The 16,104-nt window shown below is 41.9% G+C and overlaps 1 protein-coding gene across 2 annotated transcripts in view; it reads left to right on the top strand.

Annotated features, from left to right (window-relative positions):
• LOC126210196 (uncharacterized) overlaps positions 1–16,104 on the top strand; it is a 185,989-nt gene that overhangs the window by 106,049 nt on the left and 63,836 nt on the right. The gene's annotated exons all lie outside the window — the stretch shown is intronic.

The following is a 16,104-nucleotide window of genomic DNA, read 5'->3' as shown; positions in this document are numbered from 1 at the left end:
GACACAGTGGATCACAGTGGCTTCACCCCCCGAAGGAGGAGTGCAGTAGCCACCAGAAAGATTGCAGGAGGCGCACATCGGCATGGCACGTCACGGACGGTAGTTGCTGCAAATAGAGTCCCGTCGACCAGAGGGCACGCGAGAATTCGGCCGCGACCTCTGCCAGCGGAACAACAACAACACAGGCAGCATGGGCCGTGCCCAGTCAGTTCACATCGGGCATGCCTACGAGACAGTTCCCGGTCTACTCTGAAGTGCGACGGAAAACGTGAACCGTGTTACTACACAGGCCATACGAGGAAAGTATCTCGGTGTTTATGAGAGCAATTTACTCTTGTTCTACCAGCAGGGCGACTGCCTGCACGGCCTGCCTGGTGTGCAGAGGAATTGACTACCCGGGGGATGCAATAATATCGCCTATCTGAAATGTTGCAGGGTCTCCAGGACTATTTCACATGTGCCTTGCATGTTTCTTAAATCAGGTGCAACACTTCAATTTTGCTTTGTGCAAAATTCTACTAGATGGCTGTCCCTTTCAGTACTTTGTAATCAGTATTGTCCAGAGATTTTTCATTCTCTCATTTTCTCCACTATCAAATTCCAGTCCCCCACCATAATTAAATTCAGTGGAAGAAATTTTATTTGCATGACTGCATGCCTGAAATGTAATGGGCTATACGTAATTAAATTATTTTCTCAATTAACAATCTGAATAATTTATTTTATCTTGTCAGACTTCTTTTTGATATCTTCATATTTGGAGCTAACAGGCACATAATCTTGTACTACTGTAGAGAGTGTTGCAATGAAAATAATCAATTTTTTGACAATATAATGTAATCAGATAGGTAAACAACTCTACTCATCAAGTGGTGGCAGGAGAACACACACATAAAAGAAGATTATAATTATGCAAGCTTTCAGAGCCAGTCACTCCTCCAATCACATATACTATCAAACAGAAAGACACCTGTGAAATGACATGTCATATACCAGGTGTAAACACTGTTCGGCCTTTTACGTCAGTATGACTACCACCAAGTTATCAGTTAGGATGAATCACATAGGCAGAAGGTATAATATCCTGTTGCAGACTATGCTCTACAACATGACAGTCACGACCTCAGTGCCTGTTACACCACACGTGCCATCTAGATTCTTTCCCCAGACATCAGTTTCTCAGAACTCCACAGGTGAGGACTAGCTCCACAACGTACCTTTGGTTCTTGCCACCCACCTGGCCTTAGTTTATGTTAATTTCTTCCATCTCAGAATTTCTTCACAGTAACTGCTCTGTTCTTCACTCCATTGTAATTTTCTACATCTTTCGTTTTCTGACCTGCCTATTTTTCACTGTCTCCCTCCCACCTCTGTTATGTACAATGCACTTTGCTTTTCACTCTTATAATCTCGTGCATGGTGTTTTAGCGGTAATTTCTGTCGTGCATATTAACCCTGTCTTCCTTCTTTAAGCTCTCAGGTTTTCAAATCTTGTCCATTGCAGTCTCCAACAATCAGTCTTCCCTTCTCATCCCATCCAATAAGTCTCCCCTGACATGCAGTTCTGCGTGACTGTTTCAAAATCCACCCCTTTTCGTAAGGTTGTCCAGTCATTTCCCTTCACCCTCCTTCCTTCCCATTCAACCCTTCTGCCAGAAGAAGGAGCCATTAGCTCCAAAAGCTTGCACAAGTATAACATTCTTTTATGCGTGTGTTCTCCTGTTGCCACTGGGTAAATAGATTTTTTTTATCTATCCAGTTACATTATATTACAGTGAGTGTTGGCTTTATGTATATGTTGGCTACTGTAATTTTTCACTATGCTATTCATAGTAGCTCATCTGGATTCTAGTTTTCTTGTTCATTATTACACCATCTTGTGCATTACGCCTATTTGATTTTGTATTTACAAACCTGTCTCAGTGGACTGGAAGTCTTGTTTTTTATGCTCTCGCACTTCACTAATTCTCAGTGTATCTAACTTCAAACAATTCATTTCTCATTTCTTGCACCTACCTACACATTAAAGAATCTACTATTCCATGCTCTGACCTGTAGACTTCCATATTTGTCTTTCCTGATGGCTCCGAGAGCTGTGAATTGGAGACTGTTTTACCAAAGAGGATGTCATCATCATAAAGCCATACAGTAGAGCTGCATATCATTTTGAAATGCAATAGCTGTAGTTTGCCCTTTGCTTTCAGCTGTTCACAGTACCAACACTGCAAAGCAATGTTGGCTAGTGTCACAAGGCCAGAGCAATCAATTATACAGACTGTTGCTCCAGCAACTACTGAAAATGCTGCTGCTCCTCTTGAGGGAGCACAGATTAGACCGTTCTCTGCACAGATACCCCTCCAATGTGGTTGCACCTAAAGTACAGCTTATTTGTATCAGTGAGGCATGCAAGCCACCCCAGCTTCATGAAGTCCATTGTTCATGAGGGTTTTGTGAACTATAATGAAGATTTTAGCATCAAGCAAAAAATGAGGACAGTCAGCCACTCATCTAAAGATAAAAATTGGATAGCAATTGTGTAAATATAAGGCCTAGAAATGTCCATTACTTCTCAGCTTCTCACTTTTCTTGTAGTTTTAGTGTCTCCCCCCCCCCCCCCCCTCTCTCTCTCTTGCGCGCGCACACACACACACACACACACACACACACATTCACACTTTTCTGTCTCTCTGGCTGTGCTAACACTGAATGAGTATGAGTGTGAATCCCCTTCCATCCCGTTTTCCCTTCTTATTTTCTCTCTCTCTCTCTCTCTCTCTCTCTCTCTCTCTCTCTCTCTCTCTCTCTCTCTCTCTCAGACACACACACACACACACACACACACACACACACACACGCACACACACACACACACACACACACACACACTCTCACTCACTCCCCCCCCCCCCCATCCCTACCCCTCCCTCAAGTTTGTGTTTTTTACCATTACCATATTGACACACATTGTGCCACTTGTTGGCACAGTTATATTCCCCATCTCCCATCCCATCCTACCATACAACCATACTCCTGCCATGGAGTGAGAGTTTGGATGCAGATTTCTCATTTTTTGTTTTCATCCTAGTGTTTTCATTACTGTAATAATTGCAGTAATCCTATCAGTACATTGATGTTAAACTTCTAACCACTTCCCCCCCCCCTCCCCCCCCCCCACACACACACAATTACTTTAGTAAGGACAGGGACAAAAACATTGTCTATCACATTATGAAAGGGCTCGTTTGGACCCAGAACTTTCCAGAGTCTCCATCCTTGGGTTGCTGTTAAAACAGCTTTGACCACAATGCAGTTATCATCACATGCCATTCACTATACATCTGTATATGATGTTTGGATTACAATATTTAAAACTGATAGTTCAAAATTAATAACAACCATCTACAGTGATCAGAGAAAACAGCTGTCTATAGCCGAAACAGTTCACGGCCAATAGTCGTGCAAGCAAAATGGTTAAAAGTCTACACAAATGACATCTGTACTAGGTATTGCGTCTCTCATGTTGAGAACTACAGAGCGAGCAACAGAAACGAAACAGCAGTGCCCCTAACAAGCCTCAGACTTAAGATATTGGACACTATGGACACTATGTTAAAGAAGAGCTAAAGTGACAAATGAGTGAAATAACTACTCACACCAGAGCAGTTGCTAGTCTCTCTATTCCATTGTTAGAAACTGGACTAGAAAAGGCTATACAAGACTTAAAGTGAGAATGGCTGCTTTACTTGATGGGACTTTCCCAGCTTTCATTAACCACCTGGGATAATTTGCTAGAAACTGGTTGCAACAGTCCTACATAAATATTTTGAACACTGGCCAAGTTTATAGCCCATTAAAGATTTCCAAAATACTTGCCATTCCAAATCGAGGAAAACCACAGGATGGCCGAGCAAGCCATTGCCCTATAGCACTGCTAAGAGTCTGCTGTAAGCTATTAGAAAGGCTGATCTTTAACAGAATTAACAAACAAACTGATAAGGCTGTCCCTTCCTACCAAGCAGGGTTCTGTGCAGGGCATAGTTGTTACGAGCAAGTTCTGGCCTTAAACTTGTATATTGAAACTTTATTGACACCGTATGGCTTGATGGTCTGATTCCAAGTGTCAAAATGACAAAAATGAATATGCTGAGAAACTGATACTTTAAAGTCACAGTCAGAGATGTCACTAATAAATCCTTCACTGTCAAGTATGGGGTTGTCACAGGGATCAGTACTACCCACACTCCTCTTCAGTCTATATGCAAGTGATATCTCAGATACAAACTGCAAAAATTCTGTTATGATTGTGACACGGAAATAGCCACACAATCTAAGGACTACGAGCATGGTGAGTGAATACTTGGTATGGATCTAGTTATCATAATGAAACATTACAGAGATGTGCCTGGCTCCCCATCCTAGCAAACATAGAGCCTCTGAAATTGGTTGGTCAGAGCTAGCCACAAGATCACACAGAAAAATCATAGACAATACAGAACTCTCTATACACCAAGCTCTCGCATCTCTAAACAGACTTAAATTCAGGTCTCCTTTGTGAGAAATTGGCGAAGAAATGCAAGGCTTCGACTTGAAGACAGCCTGGAAAGAACTGTGGACTGTAAGTGGACATAAGAACCGAAAGCTGGTGGATGACCCCAGCAAGATCAATGGATTCAGCCACCTAAGGAAATTGTAGACAATTTTGAACCTGTCATGAAAAGTGTTGGTAGGTGTAAGCAACTAGTGAACAAATGGGGCCTATCAGAAAGTCCTGAATGTGTGTATCCAGAAATCCAGTCAATAGACTATTTACTTGTAACAATATCATTGCTATTCACCATATAGTGGAGATGCTGAGTCGCAGATAGGCACAACAAAAAGACTATGACAAATAAGGTATCGGCCAACGAGACCTTTGCTTAAAATAGACGACACACACACACACACACACACACACACACACACACACACACACACACCCCACACACCACACAAATGCAACTCATACATGCATGGCTGCAGTCTCTGAAGCTAGCTTCAACTGCCATATGTGTGTGTGTGTGTGTGTGTGTGTGTGTGTGTGTGTGTGTGTGTGTGTGTGTGTGTGTGTGTGTGTGTAAGGCCTCGTTGGCCAAAAGCTTATTTGTGACAGTCTTTTTGTTGTGCTTGTCTGCAATTCAGTATCTCTGCTATATGGTGAGTAACAACTTTCCTTTTCATAATATTGTTGCATTTCATCTTGTATTTTCCATTGTTTGACTATTTATGTGTGTCTGAAATACATGACTATGAGGGTGATCGGAAGGAAATACACAGACTCTTTGATTAACCATAGAGCCACTCAAGAATATTTGTAATATTCTGTACTGTTATAAGAACATATGTAAAGAATATTGTAACTTAGTATAGGGCTATTAGAATGTCTTAGTCAATACATTATGTGATGAGTACCTTTATAAATGCTGAATGAATAAGTAAATAAATAAATCACAAGGAGTGGGGGTTATGCCCAAATCATCAGAAAACCGAAGCAAGCTGTTACCATGTGAGCAACCACACAGCAAGTAGAGAACTTAATGTAGTCTTTTGTGGAAGAAAGCTGAAACACATTCAGTCCCCAGAATATCTTGGAGTATACCCTACAAAAACTATTATTATACAATTTCAAAAAATAAAAAGGGCTTTCAGGTATTAGAAGCAGAGGCCAATGAACATGCATTGGATGAGGCTCCATCTGTGATGTTCCGAGATATTCAAATGTATAATAAATTGAGGTTGCATTAGCATGTGGATAACCAAAAGGCTCAGTTCTGCTTTCACTCAGTTCTGTCCTATGGGATAATTTTCTGGGCCATTGCAGTTAAAGTCATAGAAATGTTTATTCTACTGAAGTGTGCAGCAAGGACATTTTGTAAAGTTGGTAACTGAAGATATTGCAAAAAATCCCTTCAGGAAGCTACTGATATTTACACTTACATGCCAACATACATACTCCCTCATGGTATTTGTAGTTCATAACAAGAGTGAATTTAGGAGAAACTCAGTTCACAAGCACAATACTAGAAATAGAAATAATTTCCATATAGACTCTGCATCCTTTTTCAGGGTTGAGAATGAAATTTTACATTCTGGTGCTAAAACCTGTAACGGGTTGCCAGTGCACATTAGGAGGGAAATTGGAAACCATCAAATATTTAAGAAGAAAGTAGAAGAGTGCCTCTTTTGGCTTCTACAATTTATAAGAATACTTGGACTCAATATTATAAATTCCACATAAACTTGATATTTGTATTAGATAGATTTTGGCTTTGCCAGTATATAGGTTGTTAAAAAAAAAGTGTTCCATATTTCAGGTTGTGGTTGTATGGACCAAAACAAGAAAAAAATGTCCAGTAAGCATGGGCTCTAAAATGCATACCTGAAGAGCTATGAACATTTGTTCAGTAGATGAAATGTGTTTCACAGTAGTGAAGATGGACAAGGGCTCATATCTAAGGTATGTAGTTTAGAGCCCATGTTTACAGGACATTTTGTTCTTGTTTTGGTCCATACTACCTCCTCTCAAAGTATGGACTGATGTGCTGCTGGTGTACCTGTATATACTCTAGCTGCCAGCTGGGATATCACTTATAGTATCAACATGTTAACCATGTGATGTAGCTGAAAGCTCAAGAATATTTTATTAATGTTACTGCCATGAGACTCTACATTCTTATCATAAATTCAGTGTGAGTAGATTAGTGCTAATCATAATTTGTTGTTAGTAGACTGTAGAGAAGTTGATTGATTGGTTGGTTTGGGGGTAGGGAACCAAACATTGAGGTCATCAGTCCCATCGGATTAGGGAAGGATGGAGAAGGAAATCGACCAACCCCTTTCAAGGGAACCATCCTGACATTTGCCTGAAGTGATTTGGGGAAATAACAGAAAACCTAAATCAGGATGGCCAAAAGCGGATTTGAACTGTCATCCTCCAAAATGCGAATCCAATGTGCTAACCACTCCTCCATCTTGCTCGGTGCTGTTAGTAGACTGTAGAAAAGTATCCTGCAGTGGCTCCTGCTGCCTGTTAGTGTACAACTTGACTCTGTCCACATCCCTGAAGACTTTCCTTCATGATGAGATTTGCAGAACAGGATGCGTAAATGGATGAACAAATGCTTAGGTTTCCAACATGTGATAGTGAATCTGATTTCTCAGAAACAGTATCCCACATGATGAGAACAAAAAATTATAAGAAAGGTAAATAAACAGAAGTGAGATAGATTTTACAAACCATGAGAAAGTTACTTAGTAATTGGGAACAACAGACAGAGAATCTGACACATGAATAGGGAGGACACAGCATGTTATCTTGGATGGAGAGTCATCTTCAGATACAGAAGTAACCTTGTGTGTGCCCCAGGGGAGTGTGTTGAGACACTTGCTGTTTATGTTGTACATTAATGAACTTGTAGACAATATTAATAGTAAAATCAGGCTTTTTGCAGATAAATCAGTTATCTATAATGAAGTACTGTCTGGAAGAAGCTGCATAAATATTCAGTGAGGTCTTGATAAGATTTGAAAGTGGTGCAGAGATTGGCAACTTGCTTTAAATGTTCAGAAATGTAAAATTGTACACTTCACAAAACAAAAAAACCTAGCATCGTATGACTACAATATCAATGAGTCACTGTTGGAATGTGATTGGTTCTAGAATATTGCTTAATTGTGTGAGACCCATACTAGATAGGACTAACAAGGGATATTGAATGTATACAGAGACGAGCAGTGCAGATGCTTACAGGTTTATTTAATCCCTATGAGAGTGTCACAGAGGTACTGAAGGAACTGAACTGGAAGACTCTTGAAGATAGGTGTAAGCTATCCTGAGAAAGTCTATAACAAAGTTTCAAGAACCAGCTGTAAATGATTACTCAATGAATATCCTATGACCCTCCCCTCTATCGCTCACTTATGGATCCTGAGGATAAGATTAGAATAATTATTGCAGACACAGAGGCATTCAAATGATCATTCTTCCTGCACTCTATGTTTGAATGGAACAGGAAGAAACTCTAATGACTGGTACAATGGGATGTACCCTCTGCCAAGCACCTCACAGAGGTTTGCAGAGTCTAGATAAAGAAGTATATGTAGAATAAATGTGTTGCTAAGTAAGTGCAACCCTTTATGTACTCTCTACAGTATATTTGGGGTTTAGTAATGTTGAGGGGAAGGAAGGGAGCAGGTTACTTGTTAGTTTCAGGTGTTGCAGGCTTTGATTTCACTCCCTGTAAAAGTTTATCTTCCTGTTTAATCTTTGCGTATCACATTGCTTTTTTTTTCCCCTATGCAAACTCTTATGTGCCACATTGTTATACTGTAATATCAGTTTGATGCCACACCATTATTTTTGTGTATTTAATTGCCTTGAGTGGCTTAATCTAATTGCTAGCATTTTTTGTATATATGAAATTTAATTATCAGCATAGAAGTTCTTTGGTTAACTTTATTTTGTCTGTCCTTTGTATTTTATCAGCCTGCACATACTCAGCAGGTATTACAAATATTACTAGCGTTTCTGTCGGATGACTTCTTGAACACCATGGATCAAAGTAAGTGCAATATTTCTTGTCTTCCAAAAAGCTTTTGATCTGGTAGCACATCAATGTTTATCAACAAAAGTACATTTGTACAGGGTATCAAACAAAATTTGTGTTTGAAAATTCAGGATTGAATACTGGCAATATTGTGAAAAGGATAGATTGCTACTCACCACATACTGGAGATGTTGAGTTGCAGACAGGCACACCTTCTCCCCCAATTGCTTCACCTGGTCCTCCTCAACCAAACAAGCCACCACCCTTGATGTTGACCTCCAATTCGGAGACGATTACATCAATACCTCCATTCATATCGAACTTATCCACCACTAGCAACACCTGCCCTTTGACAGCTGCCACCCAATCCATATCAAGAAGTACCTTCCATAAAACGTAGCCACCCATGATGACTACGTCTGTAGTGACAAGCAGTCCCTCTCAAAACATACCAGGGTCTCACTGAGGTCTTCACAGACTGAAATTACCCAACCTTGTACAGAAACAGGTTTTGCGTGCCTTATCTCTCCAGTCACCCAAAGTTCCATAGTCTGGCCACAAAGGAGCATTTTCTTCATGACTCAGTACCACCCATGACTGGAGCAACTGAATCACATTCTGTGCCAGGGTCTCAACTACCTCTCGTCATACCCTGAAATGAGGAATGTCGGCTTCACTATCCTTCCCACACCACCCACAGTGGTATTATGCTGCCCAACAAACCTACCCAATATCCTCATCTGTTCCTACTCGACCCCTGCTACCAACCTTTTGTCTCGTGGTTCATATCCCTGTAATAGACCTAGGTAGAAGACCTGCGCCATACATTTTCCCACCACCACCTACTCAATTCCAGTCACAGGCATCATCTATCCCATCAAAGGCCAGGGATATCTGTAAAACCAATCATGTGCTCTACAAGCTAAGCCGCTAACACTGTGCTTCATTCTACATGGGCATGACAACCGACACGCAGTCTATCCACATGACTGGCCATAAACAACCTGTGGCCAAGAAATAGCTGTACCACCCTGCTGCTGAGCATGCTGTGCAACACAACATTCTTCATTTCAATGACTGCTTCACAGCCTGTGCCGTCTGGATCCTTCCTACCAATACCAGCTTTTCTGAATTGCACAGGTGTGAAATCTACCTACAATATATCATACATCCCCATAGCCCTCCTGGCCTCAACCTTCATTAGTCACTGTTCTTCACCCACATATCCCCTTCTCTCTTCCCACTTCAACACTAAACAGCCCTCTATTCCACTAATTCACCCACATTCTTTTTACTTCTTTTCTGTTCCACTGCCACCACTTACCTCCCCCCCCCCCTCCTCCCCTGCCCTCCTTCTAACCTCCCAACTGCACCTAGCTACCATACCCTCTCTCCATCTCATCCCTGTACACTTCCAGAAGGAGCACTACACCCTCCTGCACCCCTATCCTGCTCTCTCCCCCCCATCCCTGCTCCAGCCTCCTCCTTACTCCCGCCACCCAAATTGCTTCTCCCATCATATGCAGCTGCTCGCAACCTAGCTTCGGCAACCAGACACTGTGCTCATGTGTGTGTGAGTTACATTTGTGTGAGTGTCCACCCCTGGTAGCTGAGTGGTCAGCGCGATGGAATGTCATACCTAATGGTCTGGGTTCGATTCCCAGCTGGGTCAGAGATTTTCTCCACTCAGGGACTGGGTGTTGTGTTGTCCTTATCATCGTCATTTCATCCCCATCGACATGCAAGTCGCTGAAGTGGCATGAACTCGAAAGACTAGCACCAGGCGAATGGTCTACCCGATGGGGGGCCCTAGCCACACAGCACTTCCATTTGTGTGAGTGCTTTTGTGTATTTTATCTAAGTTGGAAGAAGGTCTTTTTGGCTGAAAGTGTACTTGCTTGGCAGTCTTTTTGTTGTGCCTACCTGCAACTCAACGTCTCCACTATATGGTGAAGTATTTCTTCTGTTACCCATGGTTTCTTCACAGTTACCTTCTTTGTACCTATGTTTACCACCCCAGCTTCTGTAATTGCCCTCTTTTGAGATGTCCATTCCTCTTCAACTGAACTGTCTACTGAGCTATTCCTAGAGGCAGTATCTATAGCCATGGAGAAGTTCAAGTGTATCTCTTCATTCCTTAGTACTTTCGTATCCCACTTTTTTGTGCATTGATTCTTCCTTACTAGTCTCTTAAACTTCAGCCTACTCTTCATCACTACAAAATTGTGATCTGAGTCTATATCTGCTACTGGGTATGCCTTACAATCCAGTATCTGATTTCAGAATCTCTGCCTGACAATGACGTAATCTACCTAAAATCTTCCCATGTCTCCTGGCCTTTGCCGAGCATACCTCCTCCTCTTGTGATTCTTGAACAGATTATTCAGTTTTACTAGCTGAAGTTTATTGCAGAATTCAATTAGTCTTTTTCCTTTCTCTTTCGTAGTACCACACCCATATTGTCCAGTAACCTTACCATCTACTCCTTCCCCTACAACCGTTTTCCAGTCCCCCGTGACTGTTAGATTTTCATATTTCTTAATGTAGTGAATTACCCATTCAATATCCTCATATATTTTCTCTGCCTCTTCATCTTCTGCTTCTGTCTTCAGCATGTATACCTTTGCTATAATTGTTGGTGTTGGTTTGCTGTTGATGCTGACGAGAACAACCCTATCGTGGAACGGTTTGCAGTAACTCAATCTCTGCCCTCCCTTCCTATTCATAACGAACCCTGCTACCATTATACCATTTTCTGCTGCTGTTGATATTAGCCTATTACTCATCTGATGATAAATCCTTGTCTTCGTTCCATTTCATTTCACAGACTCCCACAATTTATAGATTGAGTCTTAGCAGTTCCGTATTCAGATATTCTAGCTTCCCTATCATGTTCAAACTTCCCTGACTTATAGAATGTTATCCTTTCATTGGTTATTCAATCTTTTTCTGATGGTTACCTGCTTCTTGGCAGTCCCCTCCCAGAGATGCGAATAGGTGACTATTCTAGGATCTCTTGCCAATGGAGAGATCATATTGACACTTTTCAGTTACGGGCTACATGTCCTGTGGATACATTTTATGTGACTTTAATGTAGTGGTTCCCATTGTCTCCTGCATCCTCAGGCCATTGATCACTGTTGCCCTAGGGGCAGTTTCCCACCTCAAGTGCACAAGGGTCCTCTGAGCTTCTGTCTTCTCCTCTGCCCTCTTTGTCAAGATCCTTGGCAGAACTAAGATGACTTCTTATGCCGGAAATCTTCAGTTACCATTACTGATGATTTTTTTTTTAATTCAAAATTTAAGCAGTGGCAGGGTTCAAACCTGAAGCTGAGGACATTATGATTAACTGTCAAAGATGCCACCCTAGACCACAGGTGCTAACAATGACATACTATCCATAAAAAGATGTGCAAATATTTAGTCAGATCTGGCTAGGTGTTCAAAGGGATACTAAAATTGATAACTTGCTTTAGATGTTCAGAAATGTAAAATTGTGCACTTCACAAAACAAAGAAGTAGTATCCAATGACCAGGATGTCACTCACATTGGAATATTCTTAAAAATCTTGCATGTAACATTTTTTATAGAGATATGAATGGAATGACATAGGTACAGTCATACATAAAACAGATGACACTTCAGTTCATTGTCAGTGTACCGGGAAATGCAGTCAGTCTTCAAAGGGGAGGACAGTCATGGATTTGTCTGACTGATGGCTGAGTGTCACACAAATGTTGAACAACTTGAGTTGGAAGACTCTTGAAGACAGACGCAAACTATCCCACCAGAGCCTCCTTACAAAATTTCAAGAACCAACATGAATTAAAAAATATAGATATTTGCTTTGAACTCCTTACATATAAATCCAGTAAGAAACATGAAAACAAAATTAGACTAATTACATCATGCACAGAGTAATTTAAGCACTCATTCTTCCTGTGCTCCTTACGTGATTGGAATGGTAAAAAAATTGTAATATGTGGTATTTGCAATGCACTTCGGAAATCGTTTGCTTGGTAGGCGTGTAGATGTAGATATAGATCAATAATTTTTATTCTCTAGCATAAAGTGTCTTTAGTCTGCTACAAAGTCAGAAAAACAAATAAATTCCCAAATCTATTACTACCTGCTGAAGGCAGTTTTTGATGAAAAGAGAGAAAGACTGAAAGTCTGCATTAAACTGTAATTTATCAGTGCAGAAGATGCCACATTCTTATTTGGTATTTCAGTGAAGTAAGTGCTAGCAGCTAGGGTGTCCATTTAATTATCATTTGATTTCTAGCAAAGCTGCATGGTCATTGACGGTAACTGTTCTTTCGGGAACAGATACTACCATCATATATAGTTAAAAAAAAAAATAGGTCTCCGGCCTTTGACCTTCTTGTGCGAACGCACACGCTATGCCCGAACTCGTACGGGACTTGGTAGATTAATCTGCCACGAGTAATGAGTATGATGGGCAAACATCTATTAGGCGCACTACGAATGTAGTGTTGTGGACATGTTGGGAATGTGGATCTCACGGGGAGCGTGCAAGGGATAAGTCCATGCAGACGCACTATCCTCTGTGCCCACGGTGGCTCAGATGGATAGAGCGTCTGCCATGTAAGCAGGAGATCCTGGGTTCGAGTCCTGGTCGGGGCACACATTTTCAACATGTCCCCAATGAAGTGTATCAACGCCTGCTTGCAGCTAGGGTGTCCATTTAATTATCATTTGATTTCTAGCAAAGCTGCATGGTCATTGACGGTAACTGTTCTTTCGGGAACAGATACTACCGTCATATATAGTTAAAAAAAATATATATATATATATATATATATATATATATATATATATATATATATATATATAGGTTTCCGGCCTTTGACCTTCTTGTGCGAACGCACACGCTATGCCCGAACTCGTACGGGACTTGGTAGATTAATCTGCCACGAGTAATGAGTATGATGGGCAAACATCTATTAGGCGCACTACGATTGTAGTGGTGTGGACATGTTGGGAATGTGGATCTCACGGGGAGCGTGCAAGGGATAAGTCCCTGCAGACGCACTATCCTCTGCGCCCGTGGTGGCTCAGATGGATAGAGCGTCTGCCATGTAAGCAGGAGATCCCGGGTTCGAGTCCTGGTCGGGGCACACACAGTTTCAACATGTCCCCAATGAAATGTATCAACGCCTGCTTGCAGCTAGGGTGTCCATTTAATTATCATTTGATTTCTAGCAAAGCTGCATGGTCATTGACGGTAACTGTTCTTTCGGGAACAGATACTACCATCATATATAGTTAAAAAAAAAAATAGGTCTCCGGCCTTTGACCTTCTTGTGCGAACGCACACGCTATGCCCGAACTCGTACGGGACTTGGTAGATTAATCTGCCACGAGTAATGAGTATGATGGGCAAACATCTATTAGGCGCACTACGAATGTAGTGTTGTGGACATGTTGGGAATGTGGATCTCACGGGGAGCGTGCAAGGGATAAGTCCATGCAGACGCACTATCCTCTGTGCCCACGGTGGCTCAGATGGATAGAGCGTCTGCCATGTAAGCAGGAGATCCTGGGTTCGAGTCCTGGTCGGGGCACACATTTTCAACATGTCCCCAATGAAGTGTATCAACGCCTGCTTGCAGCTAGGGTGTCCATTTAATTATCATTTGATTTCTAGCAAAGCTGCATGGTCATTGACGGTAACTGTTCTTTCGGGAACAGATACTACCGTCATATATAGTTAAAAAAAAAAAATATATAGGTTTCCGGCCTTTGACCTTCTTGTGCGAACGCACACACTATGCCCGAACTCGTTCGGGACTTGGTAGATTAATCTGCCACGAGTAATGAGTATGATGGGCAAACATCTATTAGGCGCACTACGAATGTAGTGTTGTGGACATGTTGGGAATTTGGATCTCACGGGGAGCGTGCAAGGGATAAGTCCCTGCAGACGCACTATCCTCTGTGCCCGCGGTGGCTCAGATGGATAGAGCGTCTGCGATGTAAGCAGGAGATCCCGGGTTCGAGTCTTGGTCGGGGCACACATTTTCAACATGTCCCCAATGAAGTGTATCCATGCCTGCTTGCAGCTATGGTGTCCATTTAATTATCATTAGAATATAAATAATTTATGAGTAAAGCAGACGATTCACCAGATAATAGGACCATTGAGTCACCGACGAAACTGAACTAGCTTTCAGACATATCCTTTAATGAGCTATAATGAAACACAACGAATATATATATTACTGAGCCTCAATGTTTGACACACAGGTGAAAAAATATTTCAGAACCCTATTCGTAACACTACCTGTAGCGTAGCACAGTGGGGAGACGGGCAGGCTAGCAAGATTCCTTTAGCCTGCTCTCTCTCTCTCTCTCTCTCTCTCTCTCTCTCTCTCTCTCTCTCTCTCTCTCTCTCTCTCTCCCCCTCCCCCTCTCCCTCCTACTATTTGGTGAGTTGTCCCCTTTACACCTGATCTGTCATTTTGATAATAGTCTGGCTTAAATAAAGAAAATAAACCTTTAGTCAAACACAGTATCCATGTTTGGATTTGAAACTGTTCTAGATTATCCTTATTACATTTGCTGTGGTTTCCATAAATGAATTAAGACCAGTGCTAAGTGGGATTCCTTTAACCACACCATAGCTAATTCTCTTTGATGCCCTTTTGAATTCAGTTAGTACTCCAATCAGGATGACATCATTTGCAAACAGTCACTGAACCCTCCATGAAAAAATACAGTAAGCAGAAGTGAAATAAGTTAAGCCTGCCAAGCTAGTTTGCATACTGGTACAGAAACAGCAACTTGGGTTATGGGTATGTGTTGAACTATAGTGATATCTACACTGAAGAGCCAAGGAGACTGGTACACCTGCCTAATATGGTGCAGGGCGCTTGCGAGCACAAAGAGGTGCTGCATCATGATGTGGCATGGACTTGACTAATGTCTGAAGTTGTGCTGGAGGAAATTGACACCATAAATCCTGCAGGGCTGTCCACAAATCTGTTAAGAGTACATGGGGGTGGACATCTCTTCTGAACAGCATGTAGCAAGACTTCCCAGATGTGCTCAATAACGTTCAGGTCTGGGGAGTTTGGTGGCCAGCAGAAGAGTGTTCCTGGAGCCACTCTGTAGCAATTCTGGATGTGTGGGGTATCGCATTGTCCTGCCGGAATTACCCAAATCTGTCGGAATGCACAATGGACATGAACAGATGCAGGTGATCAGACAGGATGCTTATGCATGTGTCACCTGTCAGAGTTTTATCTAGATGTATCAGGAGTTCCATATCACTCCAACTGCACATGCCTCACTCCTTTACAGAGCCTCCACCAGCTTGAACAGTCCCCTGCTGACTTGTAAGTTCCATGGATTCATGAAGTTGTCTCCATATCCGTACACATCCATTCGCTCAATACAATTTGAAATGAGCCTCTTCTACCAGGCGACATGTTTTCAGTCACCAATAGTCCATTGTCAGTTCTGGCGGGCCCATGCGAGGCGTAAAGCTTTGTGTCG

This window comes from Schistocerca nitens, chromosome 10 (assembly GCF_023898315.1).
Source record: "Schistocerca nitens isolate TAMUIC-IGC-003100 chromosome 10, iqSchNite1.1, whole genome shotgun sequence".
Taxonomy (NCBI): Eukaryota; Metazoa; Arthropoda; class Insecta; order Orthoptera; family Acrididae; genus Schistocerca; species Schistocerca nitens.
The sequence above is the reverse complement of the archived record's forward strand: the minus strand, read 5'-3'. Positions and strand labels throughout refer to the sequence as shown.